The 20,667-nt window shown below is 36.2% G+C and overlaps 2 protein-coding genes across 8 annotated transcripts in view; one reads left to right on the top strand and one right to left on the bottom strand.

The window, feature by feature from the left end:
• Positions 1–20,667, top strand: part of LOC105250399 (suppressor of lurcher protein 1) — a 265,289-nt gene that overhangs the window by 10,216 nt on the left and 234,406 nt on the right. The window contains exon 1 of one of the 2 annotated variants that reach the window (XM_025415580.1): positions 12,284–12,413. The exons of the other annotated variant lie outside the window; for it this stretch is intronic. The gene's annotated coding sequence lies outside the window, so the exon portion shown is untranslated. Of the gene's footprint in view, positions 1–12,283; positions 12,414–20,667 lie in introns of those variants that run through there. 2 annotated transcript variants of the gene reach the window in all.
• LOC105250397 overlaps positions 1–20,667 on the bottom strand; it is a 236,962-nt gene that overhangs the window by 53,000 nt on the left and 163,295 nt on the right. The gene's annotated exons all lie outside the window — the stretch shown is intronic.

Below are 20,667 nucleotides of genomic sequence, written 5' to 3'. Positions count from 1 at the left end.
GCGGAATAACGAGCGAAAGAATGTGAAAAAGAAAGAAGTAAGGCCGTATCGGGCGGAGGGATAGAGTAAAGATTCCACGCTATAGCTGGTCCATCGCCAGCCAAACTCGCAGCGAATCGATCGCTGCCTCTTCTCCTTCCGACTCGGCCATAAATCACACCGCAATATGTCGGTATTCCCCTGCAAAATGGCCTTGAATATTCGGTAGCTGTCGAACGGCATGTCGGAATGAGAGGGCGACGAAGTACCGGCATCGAATAGAGACATCGACGAATTTTTCTGGCAGTAGGATCGTGTCGGTCCAGGACTCGATCATTTACGACACAGGATGGATACCTCTCTTAATGGATCCGGCTTCTGTTTGTTGCGCCTTGTCTACGCAAATCTGTCGATCCCTTCGATAGGACGCCTCTATTATGCAAATGAGGTAACGCGGTAGACCCGGTGTAGGTACATGCTCGACAAGTTCGGTGTATCTTCCAAGCAGGAGGAGTAATAGTAGAGTCTAAGAGCTTCCGGCGAACTAACATACGCGATCTTCGCTATCTCACTATATAAACTTAACTTATTGTCTCTGTGGTATTTTCTTGAACGGGAAAGTGTAAGAGAAATTTTAAGATAATCCCGCGAGAGAGTATTGACTGTCCGTTTCGAGCAGCTCGCGGCTAAATCAACGAGGAGAGTTTCGGATGGAATGAAACTTTAATACGTTTTTATTAGAAATGGAGAATAATCTCTCTTTATTTATTTAGTTTGCATTTTCGTTACCGCGAGATATTCCGTCGTAGGCAAATTATCGGGCCGAATGCGATTCCACGTGAGGGGGAGAGGGTCCTGCAAAACCGCGCGCGTCCCCAAACTACTACTGGTCATAATAAATCAAGCGTTTTTGCGGCTCGATGTATTTGGCGTCTAGCTCAAGCCACGAATCCCACTAACGCCGCCCACTTGGCGCATCGCCAAGTTTTGACTAGAATGCCCGTTTCAGCAATGACAAAATATGCGTTATTAGCGTTATCGAGAGTGCGCATCGTAGTTTGTTTTTTGCGTAAATAATTGCGCTCTTGATACGATAGAATCGACCGCTTCGAAATTAAGTAACTCGAAGAGTTACGCACACGCGAGCTTCCGTTAAAAATATTAATTCGAGTCGTGGTCGGAAAGAATTCTCTCTCATTTCGCGCGCGCGAAAATTACTTCCGACTCGACTTTTTTGAATCGGAAACATTTTATCGCGATATTTAAAGGTATATTTTCGCATAATGTTACGTCGCATTCTTTCAATCATCTCGAATAGATTTCGGAACAATTTAACAGAAATTTACCTCGGCGAATGTCAAGATTATCCAACTGCGATCGGGAACACATTCGCTTCCGAAAATCGAGGGTCCGATGTAGCCACGTTTGGCTGGCTGGCTGGCTAAACAACGTGTTTACTAGCAACTGACAACGCTAACCTCTTCGCGGCATGTTAGTCCTGATTGCAGAGCGCCATGCGACCCAGGTTACAATGTTCCCACCAATTGACCGCAGCGATAATTACTTTTTGCATCTACATGCGAAATTGCAATCAGCGAGCTATCCTGTGAAAACGCTCGTTAAGGCGGGATATGAAAAATGGAATTTTCGTTAGAGCGATTTCCAAAATCCAAAAGAAACATATGGATTTTAAAAGCCCGTTATATGATTCTGTGTGTATGTTTTACTCTGTGAAAACTCAATTTTCTCTATCACTGAAAATGACGTGATGTTTATCGAGTAAGCTGTGGCTCGCTAGTTGAACATTCAAACACAGTCATGCATACATTACACGGAAACTTGTTTGATTTTCGTAATTCTATCAGTTTGTTAAAAAAAAATAATCCCGTTTTTGTAAAAACGAATGGATTATTCGCAAAATGAAATTTTTTAATAAAATCTATTCCTACATTTTTCTTTTGGCCTTTATTCGTAAAATGGTTTCAAAATTTATTCATTATTCGTAATCACACTGCATATTTACGTGTACGCTTATACTACATAGAATATTTCGTAATTGGAATAACCGAGAAAATAATGAATCTATATGAAAAAAATAAGTTGAAAAAGTAGAATATTTTTTTATACAAAACTTTTCGAAAAAATTGAGTGAGAAAATTGTGAAATTATAACGTATTATTTCAAGCTTGAATGACTCTTAACGATCTTGCGTTATATGCATTATCAAATTTATCTCACATCTATTAAAATATGTATAAAAATTTCATTTAATTTAGATTTTTTTCTATTAAAACAAATAAAATGTCTCTACGTATTTTTATTCGCAATTTTTATTCATCAAAACGCAAATTATTTTAAATTATTTTAATAAATGGAATATATATATATATATATATATATATATATATATATATGTATGTATGTATGTATGGTTTTATTTTTATATTTATTAATAGTCGCTCTCGAAATGTGAAATCTTACATGAAAAAAGTTTAGTTTACACTTTTGATTGATTTTTTCGCGTATAATTATTATTTTCAATTGTATTGCAAATATATATGTGTATGGAACATATGTACATGTATATATGGAATGTGTATTGATCCCATTTCTAATAAGTGGATGGAAAATCGATATTCGCGGAGTTTCTAATACCTCGGTGAAATCTCTCTCGTTGGTCTGCCGCACGTTGCGAATTCTGTTCCCATGCGTATTGCATGGGAACGCATTTATCGAATGGTTGGCTATCTCTCTATCGACCCGCGCGTGTGTCGCGGGAGCGTTTATTAAACACCGTAGCGCTCTTATCGAGCTCCGAACGACTGAGCTGAATGTTCGTATACCGAAACACGACGCACGTAGAGAAAGATAATTCGCCGCTTCGTTTTCGTCGGAAATAAGAAGCTGGACGACGTGGCGAAGATTTATGGCTTGACGTTTAAGGTTCACAAGTTTCTTCCTCCTCGCGTTCGAACCGTTCCATTTCGCGCGTACGGATTGGTGAAGAACCGAGCAGTCTTCCAGACTTTTAACCCGCGAGCGCTATGAGGTCAACGTTTGGATAAGAAATTGCTTACTTTTTACACAGACGAGGTCGCAAGAAAGAAAAGGAGATGGAGAAAGAGACGTCGTTTTCTAAGTAACTTTCCCCAGACGATATAAATGTACAAATTAAAATCATACGTGTGTATTTGTCATATTGATCGGCTGGCATCGAGACATTTTCAATAAGCGTTGCATTGGCATACTTGAATATATTTTATATTTCGCCTCGCTAATTCTCTCACACAAACGCAGATAGAGTCATCGCGTTCAAAGCGCGATATGCTAATCTCGTACATACGAGGGAGACTAGGGGAAACAAATTTTTCCGCGTGTCCGGATGTGCGGACCGTGTTCTCGACTCCGAGATTTTCCATTAACCACGGCGAAATTGGATTCTCGCGGATTTGCGAAATGGAAAATGCGTTCGAGAGGCTAAATAAATCTGGTATAAATCTGACGTCATAAAGCCGCGAATTGCGAATCTACAAGGAAAAGTGTAGGGAAGAGGAACAGAAGGACGGATAAAAGGCATTTGTTGCCCGATAGGGTAGAGAAAAGCCTGTAATTTTACAGAATTTATCTTACAGGATTTTTATCAGTCCTATGTGCGAGAAGCTGCGAAATCGAATAGAACGATGACGGCACTAAAAGCTCGAAATTTTTCATTCGTCGATATCGCGGGTGAGAGTTAGCGTTCTGCTTTCCTCTCTCAAAACGGAAAAGATAACGTTATATGAAAGTTCGCGGACCGACTGAGCGATTGGGACGACTTGAAAGAGGCGGGGACGTTGAAAGTTTTCAGTCCAATTAAATTTTTCTCTTGTTTTTTTTTCTTCTCCTCCCCAAGATCGAACCAACGGGATCTTTCCGCTTACGTGGATCGATTGAAAACAAGTTTTTCTAATTTCCAAAGACGATCGGATGTTTGTTCGAGGCCCATCGCGTTTCACACTCCTTTTTTCCGAAGAGTTAGTCGTGAAATGCACATGTGTAACGCTATACATTTATCGTACCATGTAGATTGACACATGACAGTCCTAGTATATAAATCAGCTGCGGGAGATGATGGATAGAAATTTGTGTGTATGCATTCATCATTCGTAATATCTCTGTAGATAAGCAAAGAGCCCTCGAGGATCGCTTTGTGCGTGCAGCAAATGATATTATTTCAGATAATATTTATCTCTCGAATTAGTGTAATAAATTATGTAATGTATGATTCACGAGGTCAATTCATGAGGTTTGTAAGACTTGATTTTAATGGTAATATAGAGAAGCAAGATCCTTTCGGGAGATTTTATTCCCTTCATGGATTATCTTGCGTAATATTAATGTATAACATTATAATATATATATTTCGTATATATTTCGTAAGAAGATTATACGACAGAAACATCAATTTATCAATTCTTTTCTAAAGAATGAGGGAAGTTTCTCTTCTCTTTCGTAGATAAACTTCGTAATGATAAGTATACGCATAGTTGCAAGTGAGAATACAATTTCAGTGTCTCGATGTTTCGCGCGGATACACATAATGGTTCTCGGAATGAGCAGACCAAGGCGTTTTCCGCTTCGCTTTTGGTCCGCTTCAGTCGCATCGACGAGATCTAACGTGGTCTAAAAACTTGGCGAAGAGAAATTCAGCGAAGTATGCGGGATTTCCCTTTTAGAAAGACACAGGTACGGATGCGATCTACGTGGCCGATCTCGAGATAGAGGCGCGCTCGTTTCTTCCCTCGTTCCATCCAATGCGACTGGTCTGACTGGATTATGCGATATACGGCGATCCCCTCGACTTAATTGATCCAGGATTTATGGCGCACGCATCATTCTCCAAGTCCACATATACATGCGTAATCCGCTTAAGCTCTTTTACAGTAATCACATCATGGTAGGGGGAACGACATCGGTGCAGGGTATTATCGGCGGCTATATAATTTTCTTGGGGGGTGCGGGGGATGTAAATGTACGTAGCGTATTCCTCATTCACCTAATACGCTCGCAACGATTAACGTGCATCGCTTACGTGGAACGCTTTTACGATAATTGTTATGATAACAGCCACGTTCCTGCCTGCTGTTTCGGTACGAATTTTACGTTTCGGGGAGGATCAGCCCTGACGTCTTATGCAAATTAACGCGATTCCGACTTAATAGACCCGTGGTACCAATTACCGCCAGCATTGTTCTATTCCCGACCGTTTCTGTTTCGCAAACACGCTCAGCCACTCTAAACGGTCACAATTGCTTTGATTTGCCATACAAGAAACTCATATCGTATTCCAATAAGGTGTGAGGATAATTATGTGTGCGTCAGCATAGAATCAATTAAAATGTCCTTAGTATAATCAAATCAAATTAAATTTCTTTTTGTTTATTTCTTAATTAATCGCAATCGTCGAATACATGGATAACTATGAATACGATAAAAAAATTGTATATGTTTTCTCACGATTAATAAAAATTATTAATGATATGGCAATATAGAGTGCGCATCTGAAATTATGATTCGTGAACAAATAAATTGTACATGTAAAATAAAACTTTTTTATGCAGTTTTATTTTCTGCAAAATGGAAGAAACAAAATTAAAGAAGTGTAACATATTTTCATTATTTTAAGCGTAAATAACGCTGACGTTATGCATTATGAAATTCTCGATCAAAATTATATAAAGAGATACAATTTTCTGTTGCATAAATAAAAATAATATTTATATTTTAAATAAAACTTTACCGGTAATTAAATTATATTGAATTAATTTACTAAATTATATTGTATAAATTTACATATTATAATGTTAGAAAGAGAGAAAGAGAGAGATAATAGTCACTGCAACAAATTTGACGATATATTCCGCATGCTTAAATTTTCAACCCCTAAGTTTTAATTTTCTCGCAATATCAAGAAGAGAGTGTGCGTAAGAAAAGAATCTCTTCTAGAATAAAAATTCATTCTATTTTCGCGTGCAAAAGAATCGTCATTTTCCTGCTTTTGTGCTACGATTATAGAACGCATCTCGTCTAAGGTAGAAACGTGACTCATTTAGCGTAGTAAGAGCACTTAGGCATGCGCGGCGAACGTACGACCGATTATATACCGCACGTAAGTTGGCGGTAAACCAGAATCCGAGCGCCGAATCTCGCGGCACAGGCAGAAATGCGTGGCCGAATTCCGTATTCTGCGAACTACTACTCTGTTAACCGCCGCAAAACTGGCCATCTCTCCCGGGCCCGAGGCTCAAAGCATACGGACCAGGCACGTATGGCGCTTTATCGGCGGCGATTTCACCCCCGTTGCGCGTAAATCCGCAGGTTTACGATGTTAATTCAACTTTTACGGGGGAGATCGCGAGCGTGACAATTCCATCCTCCAGGCGAACTGCGCTCAGACGGATAAACGGATCAGAGAAATAGAGTCGAGCGTCCGTAATACCGACATGATACGCGATTAAAGAGGATTTACATGACGCACGATACACGTGGAGACATGCAGATATAATTCGTTATGTATCAGTACGCACATCGCTCTGCTTCCTCCCATAAACTCTTCTAACTTCGTATTTACTCTCTATTACCAATTTTAAAGCTGGATATACATACATGTGCGCGACGATCGCGAGTGAAAGTGAGCACTGCCAGATATCATGAACGCAAAATTTGACCGCTTTTCTATCTGTATTTATCGCGGATCGATATTTATTGCGGTATGCGATGTTCGCGCCAACGTTACAGATGCATCACATAAAATGTATGACTATTAAACACGGAAACGGGATTATTATTGTAAGTGGACATGCTCATAAATGTCATGTAATTCGCAATGCAATTTGCCGGCGCCGTACAACGTCAACGAAATTATTAATCGGATCATCCTTCTGACCATATGAATTTTGAAGTAACAATGCGTTCGTAATATCAGCGCGTCGTAATACTCGCTTTTGTTCGTGTAATCCCTGCGGCTTGAGAATGAGAATTATGGCGCATAAATATACAGTAATGACTTACCGAATTACACACGCATTATCGAATTATACAAATATTCTAAAATATACGTGTATATATATATATATATATTAATTTGTATTAATTATAAAAAGTTATACCGATTTCATTTACATAACAAGTGCTATACGATAAATTTGAGTTTACATTCCTATAGAAAATACATTTATTCCGTTAATTCAAAGCATATTTATCGTCTAATTGTGTACACATATGCAGTAAATTTATAAAATATACAATTCCAGAGTGAATAAATTTGGAAATGGACGAGGGTGTATTTGTGGTTACGTTGATAGCAATTTGCGAAATTGATTGCAGAAAATTATGGATATGTGAAACAGGAATTAATTAATGTCGTACTTTTAGTCGAATCCATTCGTGACTGTACACCATTTCAAAATTAAATTACATACGTATTAGATAGATATATTATACGCGATATAACCAAACTGGTTTAAGTTAACAGATGATATCTTTGTTATTTATCTAAATATTTGATATATCGACGACTATGTCTTGTAAATTTAAATCCAAAATAATGAATCACCGTAATCCATAATAAGATAAACTTGGTTACGATTGAAGTTTTATTCAAGTAGGACATCATTTAAGTCAGCTAAGCTACTTTATCAAAGTTCTTTGCACCGAGTAAATTGGAATCACGAGACTTCTCGATCACTATGTATATATCGTCGTCTGGGTCTCCAATAAAGAATAAATTTACGTAACATTTTCTGGCAAGTACATTATGCTCGTTATTAGTATATGAATAAAAACGCGCAGCTTTAAAATACGATACATGGATCTGAAATGAATTAACTTTCTACAATATTAATCTGTATTAAGACCACAGAACAGTTTTAATCAATTGATGTATTGCCGCGAAATGAACTTCAATTTAGTATTTCCATCAATTTTCGATACTCAATCAATTCCAGCTTGATTTGATCCTTAATAATTATTCTACGTATTTCAAAAGATTCCCGGAAAAACTTCCGGATTTTATATGAAAGTTCTCAATAGAGAGAGTTTCTGGCAGTTCCGTACTCTCGAGATTTCCTTGTTCATTGCCGAATGATATCAGCAAAGCTTCGCTACGATCGGGAGAAGCTTATTAGCCTTCTCTGTTGTATTGTATACTGCGATAGAAATCGGTAGTAGTTCGCGACGTATTCTCTTCGTTCGAAACAGTACGATCGTAATTGCTCCACGGATAGAGAAACTCGTTGGAAATTCCCGGCCATGGGCGATCCCTTTGAGGAGAATTTTAGGATTCTAACGTGAGCGCCCCATGCAAGGCGACCGACAGCCCGACAAAACGGTTCCTTTTGAAGCATTTCACCTTTGTTCAAGCGGGACCTCATACGATAACCTGACTGAGATAGAGACAGCGTGCGTTCGATCCCGTGTAAATCCGGATTTTGCGAAGCGAATTGATCGAAGGAAGAGTACGACGGAGAGTACGATAATCAGAATCGTTCGAAACAAACAGGATAGTTGTCGAGAATCAAAGCTCGAATCTCAATTTAATTATTCGGTAATTAATTCACAGATTCCATAATTGCATAATAAATAATCTATATAATCACCTGCTTTATTCATTAATAATAATCGCCGGTATACTTTCGTCATTAAAATAATAACGGTGAAATCATCATCGCCATATCGTTAATAAACAGTTCGAAATCACGACGCGGGTGCATTTGCAAATTCATTAAATCCCTCGAATAATCGCGCAATGCAACGGGCATCGAAAATGCGACGATCGGTCGTATTGCTGTTTACAACCCGTCTGGCAATTTCGTGAACACGCGTGAGTGCTCATAGATCAAACATTGAGATTTATAGATACAACTTGTTCATTGCCTAACAGTATCCATAAAACTTCGCTAGAATCGAGAGAAGCTTTATTAACGACGACTAACACAGTTGCGAAAAGATGTGTTATAATTAAAGAACGTTATTATTTTCAAAAGTAAATTTACTTTTACTAATGTCTAGGGAAGAGTAAAAAAATTGCGCCAAATTAAACGTCATTTGTATTACTTTGCACGATAATCATCTTCTTTCTCTTGCTGTATTTCTCCTTCTTTCTCCACAGGAAGAATATATAAATGAGCTGCATAAATATACGATAGCGAATAATAATTAGTGCGAGCAAGCTGCCATAAAATGCGAGCGTTGCGAAGATATGCGTGGAATAAAAATGCAGCAGGAGAATATGCATTGAGATACTTGAATATCTAATTACTTATTCGCATAGTTTATACACGTGTCCGTTAACACGGGCCCGGGATATACGCGATAATCTTCCTCGGACTTCCTCGGAAAGCTCGCGAGATTATTCTAAACCGACATTTCTTGCCAACGAATTTTCTCTACCTTTAATAATTAATAACTAGCATTTACGCGTGGATCCTGTCAGCGAGGGCAAGGGCAGGGAGGAGGGACATCGTTCTACGATCAAAGATTCATCGCGCTTAAGTTAAGGGATACATTTCCCAGCGCACTCGGGCAGTTTAAGACGGCTTAGACTGACTTCGTAGCGAGGTCGGGCATATTTCGCTGTTGTAGGACGACTAGGATGAGCAGACTCCTCCGCGGAAAATGTTAAGCTGCGCTTTTATTCCGGAGCGATAATGGGCAGGAGAAAAAGAGAAAGAGAAAGAGGGAGAAAGAGAGAAAGAAAGGAAGAGATTGTTTCCTTTTATTCTCTGGATATAATAATATAATGTCTGCCACGTCGTTGCACCTCGAGGTCTCGGTCGTCGAGACCAGCTAGCTAGTACCTCTACCGTCTCCACTACGTAAGGAAGCTATTCATTTTAACGTGAAACTTTAAGCCACCACGCTGTAATAAGGGAGGAGAAACTTTAATAGACGCGTTTTAAGGATATGCCCCGTCCTTTTTCCTGCCGCACGGAGACGTTTTAGATAACCTAAGGAAGCACGCTGGAGCAGGCTTTGCCAGCCCGTGCCCGTTGCCAGCTCTTTCAATTTTTGTCCATGTTACTCAAAAGCTTCACAAACGATGTAAATTAATTGCAACCTATTTATTTCGAAAATATTTCTCACACACTAATACATTATCAAAATATATCACGTAATTATGTTATTCGAGGAATAATATCTTGCAGAAGAGATTATATTAATATTTATGCGAGCAACCTCTGCATACACAAATTTATTCGGAATCATATTAATCTTCACATAAATATGACTAATATAGCTTGAAATATTAGATGATAAAATGTAATTTGCAATATTCTCGGACATTAAAGCGCATTTGGTCTTCTGCATTCTATATCGGATGATTAATGAGCTGCATATCGATGAATCATTATTGCAGTAGTGATCAAAAACGGATCTACTCTCTAAAAGAATATCTTTAAATTTTTCTGCAGTATACGAAACTGCTTAAAGAATTATGAGCATGCGAAAAATTACTGTATAAGTATGTAATTTTGATTGAATTTGCCAAATTATAAAAATCGTGATCAATAATAACTTTTATGTAAAAATATTAAATGTTGAAATATAATCATAAATTATGCGAGCAGAGTATATATTATATTGTTGAAATATTTAAAAGTAATATATAATAAATAAATATATAATAGAGAGATAAAAATAATCTATAATAGATACAAATTTTTTAAATATATATATATATATATATATATATATATAGTATATAATTTTTAAAAATATTTATTTTTTAACTGGTTTTTAGAAAATTACTTTGCGACTCGCACAATTTCACGCCGTGCATACTTATCTACAGGAAACTAACTGCGCTATACATTTGCCTGCGGAAGTAAACTCTTGCGGCGACTCTTATTTATGACTCGCATTTTTCGAAACCAATAACCGACTTTGCGTATATTTTTAGCGAACGTATAAGAAATTTAATGTTATAAATTTGTGTCGCTTATGAAATTTGTGTTACGTTATAAAAAGGAAATATAAGTAAAAATGAAGATTGAAATCTCCATTAATCACGACTCTTTTCCCCTCGCAAGAAATAAATTCAAATATTTCACATAATTACATATTAATTTACTGCCAATTTGTTACTCTAATTATGAAATTATTGCTCCTCTAATAAATAAAAATTTAATTTATATACAAGTAATAAAAAGTTATAAATCTTTTTAACAATACCGAAATATTATATATATCTTTATATATATAATACATATATATATATATATATTTTATATATATCTTATATACATATCTTTTATATATATTTTATATATATATATATATATATATTTTTTTTTTTAACAATACTGAAATATTATATATATATATATATATATATATATATATATATATATTTAAATAAGAGACTAAAATATTTTATATATTGTATATGTCACATAATAATGTAAAGTGAATTTAAAGTGAATGTAAAGATAAGAGAGCAATAATTTTATAAATAACAAATAATAATTAACAGATTTATTATTACTTTCTCTGTTGTTATTCGATGACTCCTTTTTCTTTGATGTGCTTGTTCCATCATAGCATTCACACGACACTTACTTGCGAAAACGTTAATTACGATCGTGCACATCCCAATTACTAGGATACGAAGATTACCCGTCTTTACATAGCACTCTCGACGTTAATCGTCACGACGTACATGTAATTCTAAATTGCAACGGGAAAACGCGAAAATCGCAATTGCACGAAATTATGATGCACTTGACACTGAAAAATGACTCTGGTCGATTTTACATGATGCCATTTCTACATTAACGAATGATTTATGGACGAATTTTACGATAATTTTGCTCTTATTAGGTAGACGTAAAATTTAATAGATACACAAGTAAAATTAGAGATAAAATTAGAAACAAATCTCTACAGAATATAATCCAGGAATATGATATTGCTTTGTCGACTCACGTGACTGATCTCCATAGAATAAACTACATGAAATATACGTTTCAACAAATTAGCGATATACATATGTTAAATTTATGCTAAATATTAAAATATGAGCTTACTCTAATGAATGTTCTTATTGATTAAATGCGTTGGATTAACGTATATGAGTCACTTTATATATCTGCCATATCTTTTTAATGATTGAAAAATTCGCATTTAGCATCTTCGAGAAATGGCGACGATAACACCGTGACGTCCTTTACCTGAGAGCCTGGAATCACTGTATATAAACAATGACCTTGTCGTCATTCGCGAGATTACATTTCAAGGAGCATAAGGCGCTCAGTGTCGCAGTAACTTTCGAAATACAATCACGAAATATCAAATGTGTTTAACTGATAATATTTCCAATCGTGTATATAATAGTATTAGTGATTCCCAGTGCACCTAGTTATAACTGATCTTTATCACGAGACATCAAATTCGATGTAAGTATTAATTTTTTAACTTTTAATTACTTATGTATTTTTACTAACAACGAGTTTCTTTTATTTCTCACACTTAATTTGAAATATTTAAATGGAGAAAATAAGATGAAAGAAAGGATATTCATGAACTTTCTTGTTAATAAAAAAATTTATTAATTTATTATTTTTGTCGAAACTCAATAATCCGTATGATTATATATTAAAAGTTATTTAAGATTTATTGTTTATGAAATATATAAATTAATTACATTCGCTGCGCGATTAGGAAAAGAACTTTGCTCCTTTCCTTGCATCCTTATTTCCAAAAACTTTTTAACTTTATTGTACTGTATATTACAGTACTGCGTATCGTTATAGGAGTTTTTGATTTATGAAATACATTTATAATACCTTTGTGCAATTAATTTTAATACATTCGTTTTATTTACGATTCGCTGTATTTGGAAATAAGCTAGTATAATGTTAAAGATTTTAAATATTAATAGCTTTTTAATTAATAGGAGCAATAAATTCGGGAGTAACCAATTAATTTTTCACTTAATTATAGCACATGTTCGAATTTAATTTCTTATAGTGAGATTAGATGAAAATGCCAGATTATATGACGGCAATAAGATCGAGCAAAGATTGTAGTCTCATTATTTCTCACTTTTAAAATTTTCAGTATAAAAGCACGAGTCTGTGAACAATCAATATTCGTTAACGCCGTTCAACGTTAGCAACGGTCTTCGTCAGATTGTAAGAGAATATCAGCGATTGTTTTCCGATAATTTTATGCGGCACATTGCAAACAAGCGAAAATAAAATTTGCCCGATAGTATGATTTTTTTATATGTAATAAAATAAATTATAATAAATATTTTCGAATATTCTTGTATAAACATCTAGTAATATATATAATTGTTTGAACAAAGTCCAAAGCGCTATTTTGGTTTGTTACTGCTCGTGAATGTTTGTTTATTCGCGGGTAGCTTATTTCATGACATAGTCGCGCAACAAATTTGCTATTCATTGTCATAATTACGTACGATCTAATCTATTATCTAGCACCAGAAATTAGTTAATTATATATATTATAAAATGTGCAAAATTTCAAAGATACATTCATTTATAATCCTTAAGAAAAAAGAAATTGAAAATGAGTTTGAGAAATTCAGTGAGTGAGGAAGCTAGAATTAGATGTATTAGATTCCAAATTAAAATTTTAATTCCGAGAATCGGATTTAGCGCAGGAATAAACACAGAAAGGTTTCCATGTTACAAGACAGTGCCAAGCTGTGTATGTATAGCCGCCAGGGATAATGAAGGTGAGGATTCAGGTTGGTATATACGTATATACTAGGCATTCTTGGGTCGATAACAGCATCTAATCCTAACTTGGATTCCAATGACCTCGGATAAAGCCGTTAGCTCGTAAAGCACCGAAGCGATAGAAACGATTACTTGCCCAAAGTACGAAAGTACGAAGATTATCGACAAGTAGCATCGTCCTTTCCTCGATCGACTGCGAACGGTATCCGTGATGGGAATCTACTACTTCCGATCGTTCAATTATTAACGTCTTATCGACGGACATTTTCGTGTAACAGGATCAACTCTTCTCTCGACTTAATTCTTCTACGGGTTATGCGTTTTTTTTTTACGCGCAAAAAATGCATTTTCTCATCTAATATATAATTTAACGAAGTATGAAGTCACGATCCGATGGAATAACCGAGTAATTCAATTATCCACCAATTATTATATCTGCAGATTAATGATGTTGTACATTAGATTGTCAAGGACTCGGCAGCGAGAATCGTGCGAGATGCAACTTACTCATCGCGATAATTGTCTATACGTGGGAGTAGTGCTGTGAAGCAAGAGACAGAGGGAGAAAGAGAGAGAGAGAGAGAGAGAGAGAGAGAGAGAGAGAGAGAGAGAGAGAGAGAGAGAGAGAGAGAGAGAGAGAGAGAGAGAGAGGAAGAAAATCGATTTCCATTTTCCGGGGCGCGTTTGCCTCCCGGTGCCTTATTAGTTCCTCGCCAAACAGCACGGTGGCTTCTTTTTTTTCCTCCCCTTTCGTTCTCTGCCTTTATCCGCGCTCGTTCTATATCCCTCGTCCCATCCCCGAAACTCGTCTACCATGTTTTATTTCGTAGCAGAGATCAGCATTGTTACGGAAGTGTTGTACGTCCTGTCCTCCGTTCTGGCACTCGCCATCGCTCCCGCTTCCGTCCCATTTCTCGAATCCTCGTGGACAGAAACGATTTCTTTTCTTTTTTAATAATGCTCATCGTATTCCTTATACCTTGTCCTTTTGTCTTTCGCTGTGCACCAAATGTATTCGAATTTAAATAATACAGGAAAATAAAAAATACATAGACGCGAGTATAATTCACTTTCAAGAAATAATCTTAAACGTGTATATTTTTCACGTGCTCCGCACATGGAATATTTGCTTTGTACTTAAAAGCTTTGAGGGGTTTTCTGCGTGACATTTCCGATAATATTATCTCTTATCCCACGCAGCTCCGATATCTTAGATTGGACAATTGAGAGACACTTGAGACTCTCCGATTGTATACGCTGTAAGCGAATTCTAGACAGTTACACTTTCTCCGCGCGAGTAAAACGGCAATGTACGGGGCTCGTTATACGACCCCCAGTCGGAATCGAGAATACTATCGCACCACTCGTCCATTGTTGCGATACCACGAACAGAAGTTCGTAAAGTCCTCACCTCCGGCTAAGAGAAGTGGAAGTTTCAACGGCAGACACGAATTCGTGCTTTTTTCCCTCCCTTTGGTGCGCATTCGTTTCCGCGCCATAGAGTAGCCGAGTCCTTCATTAAAGTTTCTATCGTCCGCTTTTGTAGTTTTCAACCAGCGGTAGCTGGACGAGACTCTTTCCGTGAGCACGTATCACGCGCGATCTCGTGTGCATATCAAATAAAATACTTAGAAATTAAATCTACTTTAGCATGGATTCACTTATAAATATTTTACTTTACATTATCGAGATGAAAATATGCAATTTTCTTTGTTTGTACAATTTCTAAATGATTATCTTCCTTTTATAAAAGTGCAGCTCCGATGTATGATCGATTTTCTCTTTTTTACTTTGTTCTTATTTCTCGATATCGCGTACTCTCAAATAAAGTGCACTCATTGTATCGATGCGGAATTTCCTCGCAATGCAAATGTATTGTAAAGAGAAATAAATGCAAATTTCTTAATTATTTAACGCAAACAAAATAATGTAATAAGCAAGCGAATTTTAGCATAATTGAAAAAGGGAAAATCTTTCTCTCTATTAGCTTCTTTCTTGAATTATTCCAAGCAAGTCCACGTAAAACTTCATCTAAAAAAATGACGGTGTATCTCATGCATATTTATAATAAATTTTGTTTCATTTTTTATTGATTCTATATTCAAGTAAATCGATATTAATAATACAATTTAATAAATTAGTAACTTTTTTCTTTTATTATAAGATAGAAAATATAATATTTACCGTATTTTCATTTTTGATGCAATATTTTGATTTCCAAATTGTTCCATGTATTTTATTATTTAGTATATGTTGTATTAAAATATATTTTTAAAAATTTTAATCACAATTTTCTCAAAATTGTAACATAATATAAGCATATTTCTAGATTTGCAAAATATTAATTTCTAATTTTGATGTTGAAATTGGGGATATGCTCTTCTGATGAAACCCTTGATATATATAAAAATATTTAATTCTTTATATTGAGAGATTGCTACGCTGTAAAAGCTATTTACATCAATTAATAATTTTTACAAATCATAAATGATTTGCGACGAAAATCTTTATGAGAGATATATATAATTTTTTATATGTACTTTATTATACTTTATTACTCGTATACGTACTTTATTTCTTCAAATGTTTTCAAATATATCTGTTATATATATCTGTTATATGCGACAAGTAAAGTTACAAATAGATTCTGTTCCGAATTCTGTTGTGAATCATAGATCGTCCAAAGCAAACTTTACTTGGAGTAGCGCCTCCGAAAAAAAGGAGAAAACGCGAATGGGAAGTCAGACATTTTCATTCTCTGGAGAACGTAGCATTTTCGTAATGTAATAAGCAAGCGGAAACATCGAATTTCTTCTGCCTATATTCTCCCTTTTAACGAATGTATGAAAATCCGCGATGATTCAAGATTTTTCTTTTTTCTTTCTCGTTTCTTCATTCTTTTCGAAAGCACAAATAATTCATCTCAATAATTCATTTTCATTTTTGATTCCCGATTTTCTATCGCACTTCTAGTAGCGATAAAAAGAATAATTGATGCGTAGCAAGCGATTCTTCCGTGGATTGCAGTTTCACGAGCGGCTGCAACTTGTCGTTGATTTGTCGCGTCGAATTCCATAGGAAACCAAAGATGAAAACGAAAATCACGGGACAATATGAGCGTAATTTCGATATAAACCACGAGATAAAATACTCGCAGAATGTGTCAAGTACGAATAGCGGAGATTCTTGTTGCACGCGAACGTTCAATTCATTCCTGCACGATGTCCGATGTTTCGGATATTATTGCTGCAGGTGTGCGCCTAGTATATAATATAATTTGGACCGCACCATTTCGGACCATCTCGCGATTATTCGGGTAATTGCGAATTATTTCACGGATATTCATTAACGCACGGGTTTTGGCTGAAAATCCACGGCTTTTGCGAATCGAGCACAAACCCCGGACAGGTGCAGTCCTTTTATCGTTATATCGTGTCTGCCTACATTCGGATTATAATCCCAGGGATTATGGTATCCTGGCGCAAAGGATACTGTGTTCGATTTTGCGTTAGTCTAGCATAGCTACTGTATGCAAGCACTTACTAATTCATGAAAATTGGAAAGTAGTTTCTTGCGTTTGTTGTTCTATTATGTATATGTATAACAATCACACATTTTTCATATAATTTCGACTTGAATTTTTATTCAGTAAAAATTTGTAAAAATTTGATAAAGAAAAATGAACTGATTTTTCTATTCTTGATTATCTATATAATACGTACTCTAATACGTACCGAAAAAAGTTAAATAGTAAATTAATATTTTTATAAAATATTTTTAGGACGAACTCTGTTCTTTATTCTTAGAGATGTAATTCCTTTTATATATAAATTTTTTATTTATGTCTTCTTATTTTTGTCTTCTATACAACTTTCCTACATAAGCTTAAGAGACATCGAATTATATTGAGCTTTAATATTGTAATCTATTATAAAATAGAAATATAAAAAGAATATTGAATTAAATTTTTATTCTCTCGAATTAATGATGAATCATGAATAAGAAACTCGAAATTTTTCCTTCCTAGTAGATGAAAAGATAACTAAGCTGCACACCATAGTTATCCGAGTTGATTGTTCGCACAGTTATTCATCACGTAGAAAGGATAAGAGAGCAAAAAATGTGAATGGCATACCGTCATTATAAAATTAAATATATTCATTGCAAATGTGAATAAATACACAGCAATAAATACACAGCATAAATTCACATATTTAATCGTTCAAAAAAAGGGTTTTAACAACGCTTTATATATAGACATAAATTATAAATATTACATTTTTTAGCATTTTAAGCTCACGGTAGCAGGACATTAAATATAGAATTATCTCCTTTCCTCTCTCTCGCTTTCTCTCTCTAAAATTTATAATTCTATTTAATTCTTTTTTAAGTACTTATCTCAAGACTCCTTTTTTAACTGCCTTCCTATCAACTCGGTAATTAAAGCGGACAGGTCGGAAAGATGATACCACGGGACTTGTATTTCAGTCTTGTCGAGGTATTAAGAGTGTCTTGACTAGCATTGGTATCGTAATTATTTTCCTCTCACCCATATCTTTAATTCCGACAGCGGATAATCGTGTCACTTAATTCGAGGAGTTCTATTTTCCGATCTTACCTACCCTGCTCTCTGTCACTTTATTATCGTATTATTATCCTTTCCTTCGCTTTCAATGCTGTATTATCCGTCTTGGCATCGAATTCGTCAAACTTCAATCGCTCTTCGAGGAAAAATCATTGCATATTCAACTCTAGACTTACAGTATGATCAGAAGTAACTACGAAACGCGAAAACTAGCCGCGGATGTTTTCGGAATCAATCCGATGTTCTCTACATGACTGCACGAATAACGCGCGCACTAGTTTCTCCGTGATACTTTCTCGGTAGAAGTTTCAGCGGAAGATATATTACTTTCATAGATAAACCCAGAGATCTTCTCTATCTATGTATTTTTGTTTGATCAAGTTGAGTTTAGTACACCAAACGTGTACACATGTACCGTCATATTCATATAAATCCTCGAGCTTTACAGTCGATTGGAATTGCGCGGCGGATGAATAATAAACTCGCGAGAGATATTAATTCTACGCGCGCGAGATGTGATAGCAAGTTTGCCGAGTGAATGCTCTAACTCTCGGGTTTATGAATCTTTCGGCGACGCGAGTTTCTATTCCATCACACGCGGCCTCGCTTTTCGATTTTCGAATGCGTTCTTTATTAGCTGGATCAGCGAAGTAAGATTGATCGCTCTCCATGTTCCGGAAACAATCGCGCAGAATTGTCGGTCGCTGCACGTATGTATCTGTCAAACCCATACAGTTTCGTCCGTATGCAAGCGACTACTGCGAATGATGTGGTAGTCTCATTGTCGTTCTTACTTTATGATTTAACGTCGTCGCGCCGGAGTTTATGATTGCTCGCTCGTGCCGAAATGGAGCTTTATATAGGTACACAGCAACGGAAGCAGCATCCGTCACCGACCCTCATAGCGCTGCGATGCTAAATCACCGTAATACACACGTGTCCGACGAGAGCAACGACCGCCCAGGTATCAAGACATTAAAAACTCTCCTCGCGAGAGTTAAATATAAGTTTAATAACGCGCGTCGCACCCCTTTTTCTTCCACTCGCTCGTAAAACTTTGGATCGATTCAACTTTCGATCTAAACTTTAACCCAATATTAACTTAATATACGATATATATATTGGATTTATATATCTTGTGACTTGACGATTTATACATCTTGACTTCGCGACTTAAGTTATCGTGAACTCTTTCGATTAATTACGAGACATCTTCTTGGAAGAGTCTGCGGCCGAAGTTTTCCTTGACCAGGAACGTGTAAAATTATTCGCGCTTTTTTATCAAAACTCTCTATATTTAATGATTTTACTCCAATAATTGTGGAAGCGCACACTTGTATTTTGAGATAACTGGACAGGAAAAAAGTTCGAGTTTCTCTCACACCATTAGAGTAGTTTTACATCAGCGGTTTACATCCGTTGTTGCGGCCGGCTGGCCTCGGGGATGTTTCCGTTACACTTTCCGCTACTGCAGAATCTGCTCGTTCGAATTTCTTGCGTGCGCAAAATCACAGCTGGACAGGTTGCGAACGAACGGCGGGCTTAGGACGGGAACTTTCAACGCGACGAACTTTAACGCGACTCATCTGTCTACCGGCAATGCAATGCCGACGTGCATACGCGATACACGTAGCTGTCTGCTCAAATTGCTGCTTCGTGTCGGAATGATTCGTCGTCGCGCGAAGCCGGCGGCGCGGGCTTGTAAAGCAGTCGGGAATCGCATTAGCACTTCGCTGTAACTTACGTGTCTCACGTACAGTACCTGAGATATTGTTAAAGATCTCGTGCGACTCCGAGTTATATCTTACATCTTATTGAATAACCAATTTTAAAGATCGTGACATGACTTGGCGGTTACTTAATTATTCTTGCTAATTAAAGCTAATGCGAGAATTTCTCTGCGCACCTTGTCGTATTTTAAATATCACTTTATCATCTGGAATATGAATGTATGAGAGAACTTTTTTCTCCAGATAAAAAAACGTTGCAAATATTTATCTTCTCCTCTCGAATCCTAAATTGATTCTTTCAATCATTCGTGATGAATATGCGATAATTATAAATAATGTATGGCGAAATTAAATATCCTATATATTAGCTAAGTATATATCGGCTAGGATCGCGAGTGCGCAATTTGAATTTCAAAGCAGGTGACCTCGTGCGAAACTTCGGCGCGAAATTCCTGGATATTGGCGAGAAAGCGCAAGGCTCATGTCTAAAAAATTTTAAATACTCATTATCGGAAATTTAGTCGGAAACTCTCCAGTATTATATTATAGAATATTTGTCTACGTTCTATTTAGCGTTCTCATTTTCTATGACCATCGGTGCTCTTTGAATTCTTAGTCCTTGTTTGAT

The sequence above is a fragment of the Camponotus floridanus genome, unplaced genomic scaffold (assembly GCF_003227725.1).
Source record: "Camponotus floridanus strain SB8 unplaced genomic scaffold, Cflo_v7.5 scaffold1, whole genome shotgun sequence".
NCBI lineage: Eukaryota > Metazoa > Arthropoda > Insecta > Hymenoptera > Formicidae > Camponotus > Camponotus floridanus.
Note: the sequence above shows the minus strand (reverse complement) of the source record. Positions and strands in the feature narration are given on the sequence as shown.